The 15065-nt window shown below is 37.1% G+C and overlaps 1 pseudogene; it reads left to right on the top strand.

Moving 5' to 3' along the window:
• Nucleotides 1-10331: 10331 nt before the first annotated feature.
• On the top strand, nucleotides 10332-11087 carry LOC149212619 (non-specific phospholipase C6 pseudogene; annotated as a pseudogene).
• Nucleotides 11088-15065: the final 3978 nt, after the last annotated feature.

The raw sequence follows: 15065 nt of genomic DNA, 5'->3' as shown, positions 1-15065 counted from the left end.
CTCCACCCTCATGCTTTACTATAATCTCGCCAAAATTGGTTAATGGATTACTACGTCCAAAACAAGCTTGGATGCCTTAGAATTTCTTCACCAATACCTTGAGGAATTTGATTATCTCCACCCTCAAGATTTACTGCAATCCTGCCAAAACCGATCAAGGGATTCCTAGGCCCTATGGGAATTTTCCTAAGACCACCTCACCCTATTCCAAAACATCTAGAAATTCAAATCTCAATCGAATGAAAGAACCCTATCACACCATGGTTATTCAGAAATGGAAAGACAAGCCTGAAACCACTGTCGCACCTAGAAAAACCCATGCCACAGACAACAAGAGATCCAAATACATACATGCATATACCATGCATTCACAAACAAGCTAGGAAATCACACATGCAACCTGTTACTTGCAAGTATTCCTGTTGAAGCTACTTAATCCAACTTTTCCTTACTTGTCTGTTGCTTTCCTTGTCCTTCCTTTGCCTTCCTTTGCTTTCTTGTTTTCTTTCTCCTCTTGGTGCTCTTCTCTCTTTGAGAATAATTCTAAATACAAACTAATGAAAGACTGTGAACTGATCCTCATATTCCTTTTTATTATTGAGGCCTCAATTTTTTTCATTTTCCTTTATTTTTCCTTCAATTTTTCTCTCATGCAAAGTTGTGACCTTTCATCTCCCTTTTCTCCTATTTTCCTGTATTTTCATAAATAAATGCCAATTAATTCCTCTTTTCCTTTGTCAATTTCCTTAGCCATAATAAACCGAAATGAACACCCATTAGGATTTTTTTCCCAACATTCAGCTTGGAATATGTGTCTCATGACCTTGGTCTTATTTTTCCTTTATTAACTTTATTACATGAAATATAACCCGAGGTTTTTACAAACCCCTCCCCCTTCGGGTGATCTGAATTGGATCTTTATATTATTTTCATCCATCTCGATGCATTTTGAGTGGAAAAAGTGGAGGAATCAGCGCACGGTACCGTTTTTACTAACGGGACATAGATTGGCGAAACAGTGTCTGAAACCTTCCGGGAGCGTTTTGAGGCATAAAATGACATTTTTTTGGGGTAAAACTTTGTCTCACAAGTGCCACACGTTTTCGTGTTATTTTACACACAAAAATCTTTCCAACGACACAAGAATCACGTCAATCTGAGTCCGTATACGAAAGTTATGCCACCCAAAAGTTGACCTTCCTGTTTTCACACCTATAGTTCGGGAGGATACTGCGTTGTCCCCCATTATTCATGGAAAATGGGATATCCACATGTTTTTGATGCCGAAGACTCTGGAAGAGTCTATTTTGTAACTCTAGTTAAGAGTTGATGCAGTCAAACTTAACCACAAGTAGGCTATCAGGTTGTGTTATAACCGGGCCACTAGGAGGAAGAGGCATTCCATTCTTTCAAGAGCATTTGTTCCATATATGAGAAAACATAGCCAGGAGAGATAAGAGGTAGAGCACACATAGAGGATTTGTTCACTGTAGCAACCCACGGGCCACAAACATTACTTCTTTGTATCTGCATCCATATTTCCAGACAGAGAAAGAGAGTGAATCAGCCTCACTTTGCAGCTGGTTTTTCTCCCGAAAGGGTCTCCCAGAGAGAATATCTCGTGTCTTATATGTGTGTGAGATTATTTTTTCGTTCTATTCTTTTCTGCATAATTTATTTTTACATGCATGCACTAATTATAGCGAGATCTACAAATCTAGAAATTAAATAAAACTGTATTAGTGTAGAATCTCATATTTTTAATATAATATTATTAGATCTGTTGTGACGAACTATCCAGTGGAATATCCACGACAGTTTACGGATCATGGGGGAACATCGACCTCAGTGTTCTATGACACCTATGACTCGCAAGATCGTTGAAAATAAAAACATACTACCCATGGAGCTTTATAACTTAGCTCGTTGTAGTATTTACAATGACATCCTGCTAAAAACATGGCAATCATATCGTTTACTGGAGATTTATAACACAACTCATTACGATATTTACAATAAAAACCACATATACTTATGCACATTTGCTTCAACCAACAAATAACTATATTGTTTATGGAGCTTTATAAACCAGCTCAATACAATATTTACAATAATATACACATATACATATGCACATTTTCTCTAACCAACAAATAAAAGGATATTGTGCTCACATTAGTCGACAAGGGAATCCAGAGGCTCACACCTCCACCCTCAAATTAGTACTAGGATTCACCTCCTTCCCAGGAAGTCCAGAATCCACTGTCAAAGTCAACCTGCATCCAATGTCCAATGCTATGATCATTGCGCTACTTGTTCTCTAAGTGAACAACTACCGACTCATTGTTCCAGGGCACACTCCTAATGTGCTTCTGATTCCATATGTAATGCTAATGACCAAAACAAATCCATTCCCTGACCTTCCCTTCTCTACTACATAGTCCCTTGGGCAATCTGGTCACTCCCTTTCATGCTGTCACTCACCTTCCAAGTTCTCCAATATTCCATTCCCTAGGCGATCCATCCCTTGGCATGGTTTCCTTGCATCGAAAGGTCCAAAAATCAAGGCATATCCCTTCCTCAAAACCATCATACTGATCATAGCATGCTCATGGAAATTAATGGACACTATTGGGTACCAGTGTCCCACAATGGCCCTACTCTTGAATGCTTACTAACATACTACTTCCTGTTCCAATTCCTTTGTTGTTGTTGCTAATCCTTGCTGTCAGTTTTAACCACCAAAACCGTGTATTTCCCTACCTTCCTATACCAAGCACATAATTTCCATTAGACTAAAAGGGAATTGAAATAAATTCAAATCATACCTAATTGATGACCTGTCAATAAGGTACACTTGCAATTCCTTTTACTTCCTGTCACAACAAGTCAAACTATCTCTTCAATCAAATCATCATGTATAAACATATCACATCCGGTTAGCTCAAAATGAAACCATCATAAATCAGAATCATATATCACATGTAACAATCATAAATCAGAATCATATGCATAATAGAAATTTGAAATAAAATACCAATACTTATCTTTCAAGTGATTATTTTCTTTTTCCTTTGTTCTTTGTCCTTTTCTTACACATGTTGAATCGATTGCCAAATCTTCCAAGCACCCAGCGACTTGTCCTCTCTTTGACCACGTATACACACTAGTTTGGTTTTCCAAACTTGACAAGCACCCAATGTCTTCTCTTCTCTTTAACCACATATACACACTAGCTTGGTTTGCCAAACCCAACTAGCACGCAATGTATTATCTTCTCTTCAAGAAACAAGGGAATTTAGAGAATAAACCGCCTCCTCCCTCAATATTAGCAACAAGGGAATCCAAAGACTAAACTTCCTCAACCCTCAATAGAAACAAAAAGGGAATCCAGAGACTAAACTACCTTAACCCTCAATATCAATGACAAGGGAATCTAGAGACTAAACCTCCTCAACCCTCAATATCAACAACAAGGGCATCCAAAGACTAAACTGCCTCAACCCTCAATATCAACAACAAGGGCATCTAGAGACTAAACCGCCTCAACCCTCAATATTAGCAACAAGGGTCGAGACAATCTGATAACTGCCTATCCCATCACGTTGTACAACACATACACATACACATTTTACAACACATCACATAAACCTACACCTAGTGTACACACAATACATGTACGTACACATCATACAATACAACGAACACACATTTTGCGACACAACACCTACATAATACACATAAAAGAGTACCACATATACACAACACAACATGCATGACAAGTACACAATACTATATGTACATAGCACTGCCTTCACAACATGTACACAACACCACATGTAAATATCACTACCTGCATAATGTGTACATAACACCACATGCACACCACACCACCTACACAATGTGTACGCAACCCCACATGTACACAACACCACCTACACAACTGTACACATCACCACATGTACACAATGCCACATGCATGACGTGTACACAACACCACCTACACAAAACACCACATGTACAACATGTACATAACACCACATGCACACAAAACCACATGTAAAACTTTCACACAACACATGTACATAGCACCACATAAATATGAAAGAGGAACACCACGGACTGAAACCCCAAAGTCTTCGTGTTTTATTAACCAGAAAAAGTTACAAGAGCTTTCTTAGAGCAAGTACATGATTGAAAAATTGGATCCAAATAATGGAGAGAGGCCTCTCATTTATAGAAAAATTCGTACACAACACCATATGTATACAACACCACATGTACAACATACACACAACACCACATATGCAACATGTACACAATACCAGTACTGCACATCCAGAGACCACATCATCTCTACCAAGCATCCTTTCTTCTAGTGTCTTTCCACTATCCATTCCTATCCGAGCATGTCGTAGATTGCACTGCTTTCATTCTGATGATGTATCCATTAGTATAACTTGTCCATAGCATAAATATAGGCATAGTATAAGCACATAATATAAATTCATATCCACATGATACTAACCTCATAGACCTGTCAAGGATACTCTTCCCACTTGATTCCTCATAAACCAAGAACCTCTTCATGTCATTCACCTGCATAAGAAATCATCCCTCCACAAGCATGATCCCTGACGATCTTGTCAGACAATGACATAGATACATACATATATACATATAAACATTAGCATAAACCAATCATGATCCCTAACGACCTTGTAAGATAATGGCATACATACAATCTATATATATATATATATATATATATATATATATATATATATATATATATATATATATATATATATATATATATATATATATATATATATATATATATATATATATATATATATATATTAGCATAAAACAATCATGATCCTTGACAACCCTGTCAGACAATGACATACATACATACATGTATACATATATAGACATCAACATAATCATGATCACAACATAATCACCAGATATTAGAAGTTCAATGTTAAGAGAACTCCCTTTATCTGTATACAACATACACAAGATTGAGAACAACAGTTCCCAACATAGCCAAGGCCTCTGGCACCTCAAATCCATTTACTTTACTTCTTCCTATTACCTTTCTTGTGGCTATCTTGCCACTGTCCATTTACCCCAATGGACCCAACCAATCTAGCCCATTGTCATATCCTTTCCTTCAAGTGCCCTTATACATGCATTAGGCTTCATCTGGGTCTTACATTACTTGTTGACTTTCATTCATCTCTCCCCGACCTCCATTAACTTTCCTCTTCCCTAATCAATTCCCAAGACCCTTAAAACATAAAAGGAAAGAAAAAGAAACAAACAAGACGAAAACCATGAAAAACTAATAGCAATAGGACACCACAAACAAACTGGCATGAACATGCACCAAAATTGAACAGAATTGCAAATCAAGTGCAAACAAATCACTAGACACTGAAAGCATAAGACTAGCATCAAACAACATGACTCAACCCCTTGGGTTCCCAATGCTTCCAAGGGAAATTTCAACCAAAGCCTTCTTCAATATTTCATGGTAGTCTCTTTTGCCATGCAATTCTCTGCATCATATTGTCATAAATACATAATTGTCAATGAATAAATAAATATAACATACCAGTTAGTTTACCTTGTTGTGCCAGGCACACTTCCTTGTAACTGAACACGTACATATATCATCTCTCAAGGGACTCCAATTCCTTGACGAATCCAACCATAACTTGAAACCAATCGTTATACCTGTCAAATACACGTTCACGAATATAACACACATCCACATAATGTGAGACAAAATCAAGGTTAAGAAGACTTCTTGTATTCATGCAAAGCACTCATTCATTTGGAATTTTGGTTTCCAAACTGAATGCTCGTATGAAGGACATAGGAGTAGCTCCTAGGAGCACAAATTTTCTTTTACTAATAAATTTGACTCTTGTACAAGCTTTAATGTTGATAAATTAGGGAGTTGGTGCTGACAAAACTAGGGAGTTAGTGTTGATAAATTAGGGAGATGGTGCTAATAAATCAAAGACATGGTGTTTCCTTTCAGTTGGTGCTAATAAACCAAGTAGTCATTTCTTCCTTTCAATTGGCGTTGATAAATTTTATTGTACTCTTTATATATATTAAGAAAATAATTTTGTGATTTTCTCTCGCTTTGTGCTTCCACATAAAACTCCTCATGCTTCACAAATTTATGTGCTTTGCTTTATATTTGTCATGTATTTACAAGTTTTTGAAGTTAAAAATTGTTAATATGGATTCACAGCCCCCACTATGGTTGAATATTCCAACATTAGCTCCTTCCTTTTAAGACCACCGGTCCTACCATTAATAACTCGTCAATTGAGTTTGCATTATGATGCATTTTTACAACTAGTTGAGGATTAAATCTAAATTGGAAAGCTTGGATTAAATATTGATTTCAACTTCTTTTATAGGCTTCCTCATCAAAAGACAAACTATGATATATGACAAAGCAAGAATCGACAACACTAAGATGAAGTATGTATGGTATTGATATGATATCAAAGTACGATGATGGTAAATAATCACATACAAAATGGCTGTGAAGTATTCTCCTTTGGGCATCAATTTATTTATCATATTAAAAATATTTTGAAGTTTATTCAAATCTCAAAATGCATGTATAAATTTAAGTTACTTTTTTTAACATAGGATAATGTTAAATCTAGTTTATTCGAGTTCTAAGTAGTGTGGAATTTATGTGCATATCAAAATTTATGCATCCTTGTATGATTATGCTTAGAAAATGACAAGCACATAGACACACCATAAGATATGTTTAATTATAGGTTATGGTTTGCATCATGTGTGAGACCCATAGTTTATGGTATATATTGTACATGAGACATGACCATATATTGTGATGTCTATTGTACGTGAGACAAGAATGCATGCCATGATATGTGTTATACATGGTGTGAGATAATATGTTATGATGTGTATTACATATCATACAAATTTTTTTTCATGCATATGACATTTAGGTATCAAATAAACATTGGTATCTTGAGCCCCTCAATGAACAAGTTTTACACACACTATGGCCAAAAACATCCTATGACCAAGATTTTGATAATCGAATTTTAACACTACATGAGAGTGTCTCTTTCTTCAATATGACATGTAATGCAAGCCATAATTATGAACTTGCCACTTAGATTTTCTACATTTATCTTCTTAAAGTCCATTGTGATTTTACAACACGCAGAACCTATAATAAGGCCATTGATTCTAAAACTAAATAGAAGTATCTCTATCATTTAAATATGAAATGGAATACAAACACTAATCGTTGATATACATCTTACAAATCTTCTATATTTTTATGTTTGTAGAGTGTATTGTGATTTTAGAACACATGCAAGTAACAATAAAATTTAAAGAGAAAAAATTAATTTTATGTTGAAAGATATATTTTTATACAACTTTTCAATGATGAAAAATTGCAAAAAAAATAATTGTATTTCAATTAAAATGGTAAACTAAGTATACCCTTCATTAAAAGTGTTAAGTGAAATCTTGATTTTTTAACTTTTACCATGTTCAACTTCCAAGATATGTTTGAATTCCTTGGAAGTCTTATATGGGGTTTAAGTTTTATCAATTCATATATACATTATGGTTTAGTGGTAGGGATGAGGCTTAGCCATAGATACAACTTAGGTTTAAACCTCAACAAGAGTAGAGCCATGTGTGTGGTTTCCTCACATAAAAGGAAATTCACAAATCTCTAACAATCCAAATAGGTAAGCCGACATTAATCACGTGTTTTATTATCATTTTATCAAAAAAATCCAATCCAAAAATTTATAATCAATTCTCAACAAATAAAGTATGCTTGGAAATGTGTGAAAGAATATGTTTGACCTCCTTAAATTGGTTTTCTTATAAAAAAAGAAGAAGAAGAAAGAAAGAAAGAAAGAAAGAAAATGGCCAGACATCTTTAACAATCCAAATCGATAAAAGATTAACCTAAACACTCATAATCAATCCTTCATAAATAAAATATACTTAGAAAAATATGGCCTTTAAAAATGGTTTTTTTGCACAAAATAAATGAAAATGTTATCTTTATTATTTATAGGACAAAACTTCTGATAAGAATTTGAAGGCCCGCAATCCTCCTTTCCCATCCTTTCAAATAATTTTGTATTATTATTTGTTTATGTCATACCATTCCAATAACTAAATATCTTAGATTTAATGAGTAAAAAACATGAATATAAAATTCAGAAATAATATTGAATTTTTTGAAGTTTTGGTTTTAACTTAATCATATTCAGAGAGCAATATTGATGAGTACGTTCATCGTTGTTTTGATGTGATTATCTATTTACATGTTAATGGTTTAATATTTAGTTGAATTAATTCGATAATATAATTATTGGACACTAAACATTATTTTATTTATAACCTATAACCTTAAGATTAAAGGAAATTCTCTCTACCTTATCCTCTTGATTGAAGCTAGCATTTATCCATTGAAAAAATGTCTATATTTAAGTATCTAATGTATAAGAAGAAGCTTTACAACATGGAAGACAAGAAGTTCCCCAAATTTTCTTCTAACTCTAGCCAAAACCCCCACCTTTGGTTCAAGAGAGGTTGACATAAGGATGTCCACTCTTGGTTCCACCTTGGGGGATAAAGGAGGAGATCATCTTAGAGAATAAAGATAATATTAAAAGTACTATTACATCCAAATTGAGGGATAGGTTGTGGGATAATAAGGAGTTTGAGGGAAAAATGAAGCTATGGTATTATAAGGTTGTGATTAACCCCATTATTGCTAATCAGAATGATATTTATGCCTTGACCAGCAGAAAATGAACATTGTGAAGATAAAAACTATTTTTTATGAACTTCAAAGCAAAACCAGGTGTTAGTCTATTCCCAAAACACTTTGGGACAAAAGAGTTGTCACCTTGTGATACTAAGAGTGTTGAAAATGAAAAATAGTCTCTCCCGACTCTTACACCTGTTCTCATTTCCAAAACATTTGCCACACTACCAACCTTCTTGAATTGTTAAGTCAACAAAACTATAGTGATCTAAAAACGCTTCTCTCTTCATTTTTATCATATGAGCAAATATTAAAATGTCTCAATTAATTTTTTTCTTAAAGTCCAATAAATAGTATTGGTCTTAATGGATGTTAATCATAATCATCATTAATTTTTTCAAAAACCTAAAAACAAATTATTGTAATTTAATTATTAAATTAATACTGAAATAATTATTAGAAATTATTATTTTAAAAAATTATCTACACGATAGAGAAATGATTAGTTAGTCTCCCCTAAGAGAACTGCTAATTACCTTTCAGAAGGGAAAAAAACTTTTAAGCGACTAAAAACGATTGTAAAATCATACCCTAAAACCTAATCATATTAACATATCAACCCTACAATATAAAAAAAACATGATACCAATTATTTATATTTTCATATATAAAACATTAAGCCAAAAAAAACCAAATGAATAAATTTATTTTTAAAAAACATTATATTGGCTAAAAAATAACTATAAAACACTAAACATAGAACAAGACAGCATATTATAATTTTTTCAAAATGTACAATTGCAGGTAAATACAAAAGTAAGAGCTAACCAACATATCATAAGGCATTTAATGCTTTTATGGAGACTTGTATGGAAGTTGGTTCACCATACATAGCCATAGGCAGCCATAAGAAGATTTGATAGCAATCTGGCAACCTCCGTGCGATCCGTCAAACATTTTCCGACTTCCAACACCTTCATAGCTCTCCCCTATTATCTAGCCTTAGTCGCATTCAAAGCCAATTCTGCCATGAAAGCTGCAGCCAGACGACAACTCCTATTTCCAACTCTATAGATCCATTCATGCACCCTTACAGTTTCTACCGCAACTCCCGAAACTCTCGGCAACCCATCCTTGACGTCATCTTGACAGTACCATGAGGATGCATGTTATTTCATGACCATTAGTTTTCCGACGGCTCTATTTTTCCGAGCAATCGAGACTGGTCGTAAAAAATGGATGCATCATGCTAGTCATCGAGTTGGGCCATCACATAAACACGATGGTATATATCCATGTGGCATTCGTTCTGCCAAATGACCATTAATATAAACATCCATGGAGCATCCGGTTGCCATGCTTCTGCAGATGACCATCGCATGGCCCCTATCAGACCGTCTGAACGCTACGCTATATGATACAAGAAATATAACATACACATTTAATGGCAACCTCATTTGAATTTGAAAACCCGCCCAAATGATATTTAAATTTCTATAATCATGCTCAACCGATGTTTGACGGGAAGGTGCACCACCCTAGCGGGCCATCGTCGAGCTTAGAGTTCGAGCATTCATCGATTCCTGTAACTATCAAGAAAATGTTCAATCTCTCTACCAATTTTCTCACTCACAGAGATGCCTGGGCTGGAACTTTCGAAGGCGTGGTGAGCTTGCGGGATAGTCCACGGACTGATTGCCTAGGTACTTGTTTCCCCAGCTTTTGTTTATTGGTTGTTTGTGATTCGAACTTGGGATAATTACATAATTTCGTTTCCCCGGATTTTGTTTATTTGTTAGTTGTGATTCGATCCTGGGCTGATTACATAATTTCATTTGTCCAGCTTTTGTTTATTTTGGTTGTGATTCGAACCTGGGCTGATTGCATAATTTTGTTTGACCAACTTTTGTTTACTTGTTAGTTGTGATTTGAACCTGGGTTGATTGCATATTTTAATTCGGAAGAGGTGTTGCCGGATGTACAACAGGGAATTGCCAGGGAGTTGACATTGGGTGATGGGGAACTGAGCAAGTTTCAGCAGGAGGTAGTTCAGTTGGCTGCAGTTCTGAACGGAGATCATTTGCTGAACAGTTTTCCAGACGAGGGAATGTTTGGGAGGTCGATGAAGGTGAAGCAAGTAGCGCAGTATGTTGAGAAGGGCATGGCATGCTTCATGGAAGCAAGTATAGACGCCTTAAACCTCGGGGCATCAGATTTTGCAATCGTCCATATGAAACCTTCGCTCACATCCAAAAAAACCAATCCCTAATGTTGTGGGGAAAAGTGCCTATGCAGGACGACCCTATCCACCTAAGGTGTGACAGTGCCTTAGCAACAAACAAAGTAACTACTTGAGTATTCTTCCTTATGAATGATGAACAAAGAAGGAAGGGATGAACTAATCGTTGTCTTCCGCTAGTTCCCTTAGCCCAGTTCCTCCTCTCTTTGATAGCTTTCAACCTCTTGCTCCTTCACTGGCCCAGCAGCACAATACCTGCAAGATCAAAGGAGAGAGAGACTACACAAAGATACATGTTCATATACATAAAATCTTAGGATCAGATAATAAGCAAAACGTACTAATGCAGCATACATCAAAGAAACACAAGTATGTAGGAGAAACTCAAATGGTTTTATTGATAGAGTAACAAAGGTTCAGGAAGAGATACAACCAAATGAGACCCGATCCAGCATCACCTTCCCAGCAAAGGAATCCCTTCTTCACCTCCTTCAAAGCAAAATCACCCAATAGTTCTAATCTCAATCCACAAACCAACAACAATTCTCTGCAAAGTACGAAATTCCAGCCCCCGGATCTCTTGGATGAGAGATCCATATATAGTTGTTTGCAAAGAGGATGAGTCAGCTTGTCATCTGACTAGTGTCCTTTCTCTCTGTCAGTTCTTGCTTCCACTTGGAGAGTGAGAGCCTTCCACTTGGAGACTGAGAGCCTCTTACCCATCCTTGGTCGAATTCAGTGAGGCAAGTGTCATTGGAGAAGATTCTGGAAGCTTCCAGTGTCTTTCCACCTCGCATGATGACCTTGCCACTTGTCATTTCCCGCTCAACGCACCCTGGTAGTTCATTTGGGTGCGTTGCAACGCACCTAGCTAGTGTACTGGGGTGCTATGCAACGCAGGTAGCTAGTGGAGCCACTGGAATGATCCTGATTTGACTGATTCTGAGCAGTTTCTGGTGGAGAACTTCTGGGAGGAGCTGTAGTTTTCTGACCTTGTTCCTTTAGGGGTAGGAACAACATGTTTAGGGACTTTGGATCCCTTGATATGGACATTTCATGCTTAGAGCTGTAAGGCACAAAAATGTCTATAACAGTTGCCCCCTAAAGTATGAGGCCGTTTATCGGGTGAAATGCTTTATTAGGAGGATCTGAAGTTCTTCCGATGCTGGGAGGAGACCTGTAATAAGATACAATACAATACATTATCTTCATATTTGATTTTCATGATCTAGCTGAGTCGGGCATTCCCATGCTCAACTTTATAAATTCATTTACGTGTACATAGGACAGACAATCGTCTGATGGTAGACTGATGATTCTGATAGAGCCATCATCCTTTTGGTAGGATGATTATCTGTGCTGCAATGCTGTACATTTCAATGTCTTTATTTTCTTGAATATATATCGCATCCCGGATGGATGAAACTAGATCCGGGGTCTTCAATCTCGTCCGATCTTCACTCTAAGTACAAGTCGATCCATGTGAGAAATGTGTTGAAGTCGAACATGGAAAGACATCGCTTGATTACCAGTCAATGATGTAAACTGTTAACAAGCGCGAGAGGAATCACCGATAATGATGATGACCCTCAAGGTATTGCAGTACAATTCACGTGGTGTGAATAGAGGACTTGGTGTCAAACACCACGCAAAATCTTTCGGTCGAAGGTCATTGATGTATACCTGTCGCCGGAAGCGAGAAACTTGCCATTGAGGCATGCAAGCTTCAAAGTACTGAGGGGGGTGTTCCTAGATCAACTTCTTGGATAATGAGTTGATGTCGACAAGAAGTGATCCGTCAAAGGAGGGCTTTAATGAATCCCACATCAATGACATGGAATGGAGCAAATGATTTTGATGGAGGTGAAAACAATCTGATGATATATGATTCAGGGTGGCGGTCATGAAAGAATGAAGTATAATGTATGGTAGTGGATGGGACACGGTTGACTCCTTCTGAATGACTTCTCTTGAACATATTGGCGACACGTGTGTGATGGATTGGTAGCATTTACCCCAAATGTGGATGGTATGGCGAGACCATGGCGATGTGACCGGTGAATGAAACAACCCAACCCGACTCGGGCACGGAGTGGAAGTGTCATGTTCAAGAGCGACTTGCTACCAATAAAGTTTCTTTGAGTTTTTCCCAATTTTTTCCCCAGTCATTGCTGACCAGTACCTCTTTATTTTTGTCAAACTTGAGGAGGATAACATATGCTTGTTCTATAATTTACCCTTCGGGTAAACCCATTGCTATGTTTTAACGAGCCTAGCGATAGTGAAACTCGTTCTCGTCTAAAGACAAGTTTGTCGCTATTAATGCTTTTAACGAGTCTAACGACAAAGATAACTCAGTCCTTTTCATTTTTAGAGAGTCTGAAAAGGTACATAAAGTTAACTCCGAAATTCCTTTTTCGTCATCTAATCCCTTAAGTCTGAAAAAGTATAAAACAATACAGAAGGGATGAGTTTTCGATAGTTTTAACGAGCCGAACTAAACAAGCGCTCGATCTTTTTGTGCAATAATCCCTCAGGTCCAAAAAGATTAAAATCTAGAGGAGGGATAGCACTTCCGGTTGCTTTAACGAGCTGGAAGGCCAAAACTGGGCAATCTTTTCATATTTTACGAGTCAAATGAAAAGAGCTTAAAGAAGACTCGTCTTTTGAGGAACGAGTGATAAACAGGGTAGCAGCAGATTCCAGGTAAGGCTTGGAATTTTCCAATCACGGCAGTGTCACAAGGATGGCTAGTGAAATCACTCTTCGCAGCTGTTCCTCAAAATGGGTAAACAATCAAATGGAGGTGAATGATCAGCCAATGGAAAAGTGGAGGTGACGGTGCAAACACGACCAAGGCTTTAGTGGCTGATGAGGTTACATTCACAGTGGTTATTTACCGGAGGATAGTTCATTTTTTAACGAGCTTAAACGCGGGTTGAAACACTTGCTCGATCTTATGTTTATTTTTTAACGAGCATGAACTATGTGCTAAAACTGCTCGAATATCCAGTCATATGATAAGAATGTCTCATGTAAGATGCTATTTTTTATGGAGCTTACACCTTACAAAGCTTTGCCCCGCATCCTTTCGTTATGCAAGTTCGGAAACGACTAATCCTACGAGTTTAAAGGGTTAGAGCCTACGGGTTTAAAGGGAGGACCTAAAAATTTAAAAAATAAATAGCCGCCCCTTGCTTGCACTCCAAAAGGTTTGCATGCCCCCAGGTATAAAATAGAGTTTCAAGGTTACCCCTTCTTTGGTTCGTTAAAACATTTGTTTTACCAAGAGAGGCCTACCTCTTACAGGTTACCCAAAGATTGTTCTATTCACAGCGCAAACAAAACACTTCTTCGGCGATGTCTACCGAGATAAACAAAGGTGATTGACTCTGTTCTGTCAACTCACATAACTTTTACAAAAGAATCCTGTTCTAGAATAACCCCTCTTCCAATCACGGACGGGGTACAAACTAGTCATATTCTCCCGCGGAAACCTACTCTATATCCGAAGTTTTCTCTCCCCGAAGCAGACCAGGATGCATGCCCCCTGGGTTCCAGTTACATCCCTCCGAATCACTCACGCTCATCGGGGGGATGGACTAGGGGTGGAGACATTTCTTGCGTGAATAGACCATTTAGGGATGGTATATTACTATTTGCTATGCGTGATCCGGGAAATGAAAGCTGGTCCACGAGCTTGACCACTCTTCCTTCGTGCGGAAAACACATTACTCTAAAGAGTGAGGAGACAATGGCTCCCATGCAATAAATATAGTCTCATCCAAGGAGTAGGTTATAATCCAAGGGTCCTTGAACTACCATGACGTTCATTTGAACTGTCTTCTTTCTCAATGTTATGGGCACATTGGGAAGAATCCCTAAAGGTCATCTGGTTCCTTTATCAAAGCCTGTCAGATTTCTCATCTCAGGCAAAAGCGATGGCGAACCAAGCGCTTTCCAAGTAGTCGAGGAAAGGATACTCACAGATGCCCCTTCATCAATGAT

Source organism: Pinus tabuliformis, chromosome 1_1, assembly GCF_031772625.1.
Source record: "Pinus tabuliformis cultivar Carrire ecotype Pingquan chromosome 1_1, CPIR1, whole genome shotgun sequence".
NCBI classification, from domain to species: domain Eukaryota; kingdom Viridiplantae; phylum Streptophyta; class Pinopsida; order Pinales; family Pinaceae; genus Pinus; species Pinus tabuliformis.
This window is presented reverse-complemented; position numbering and strand designations above follow the sequence as displayed.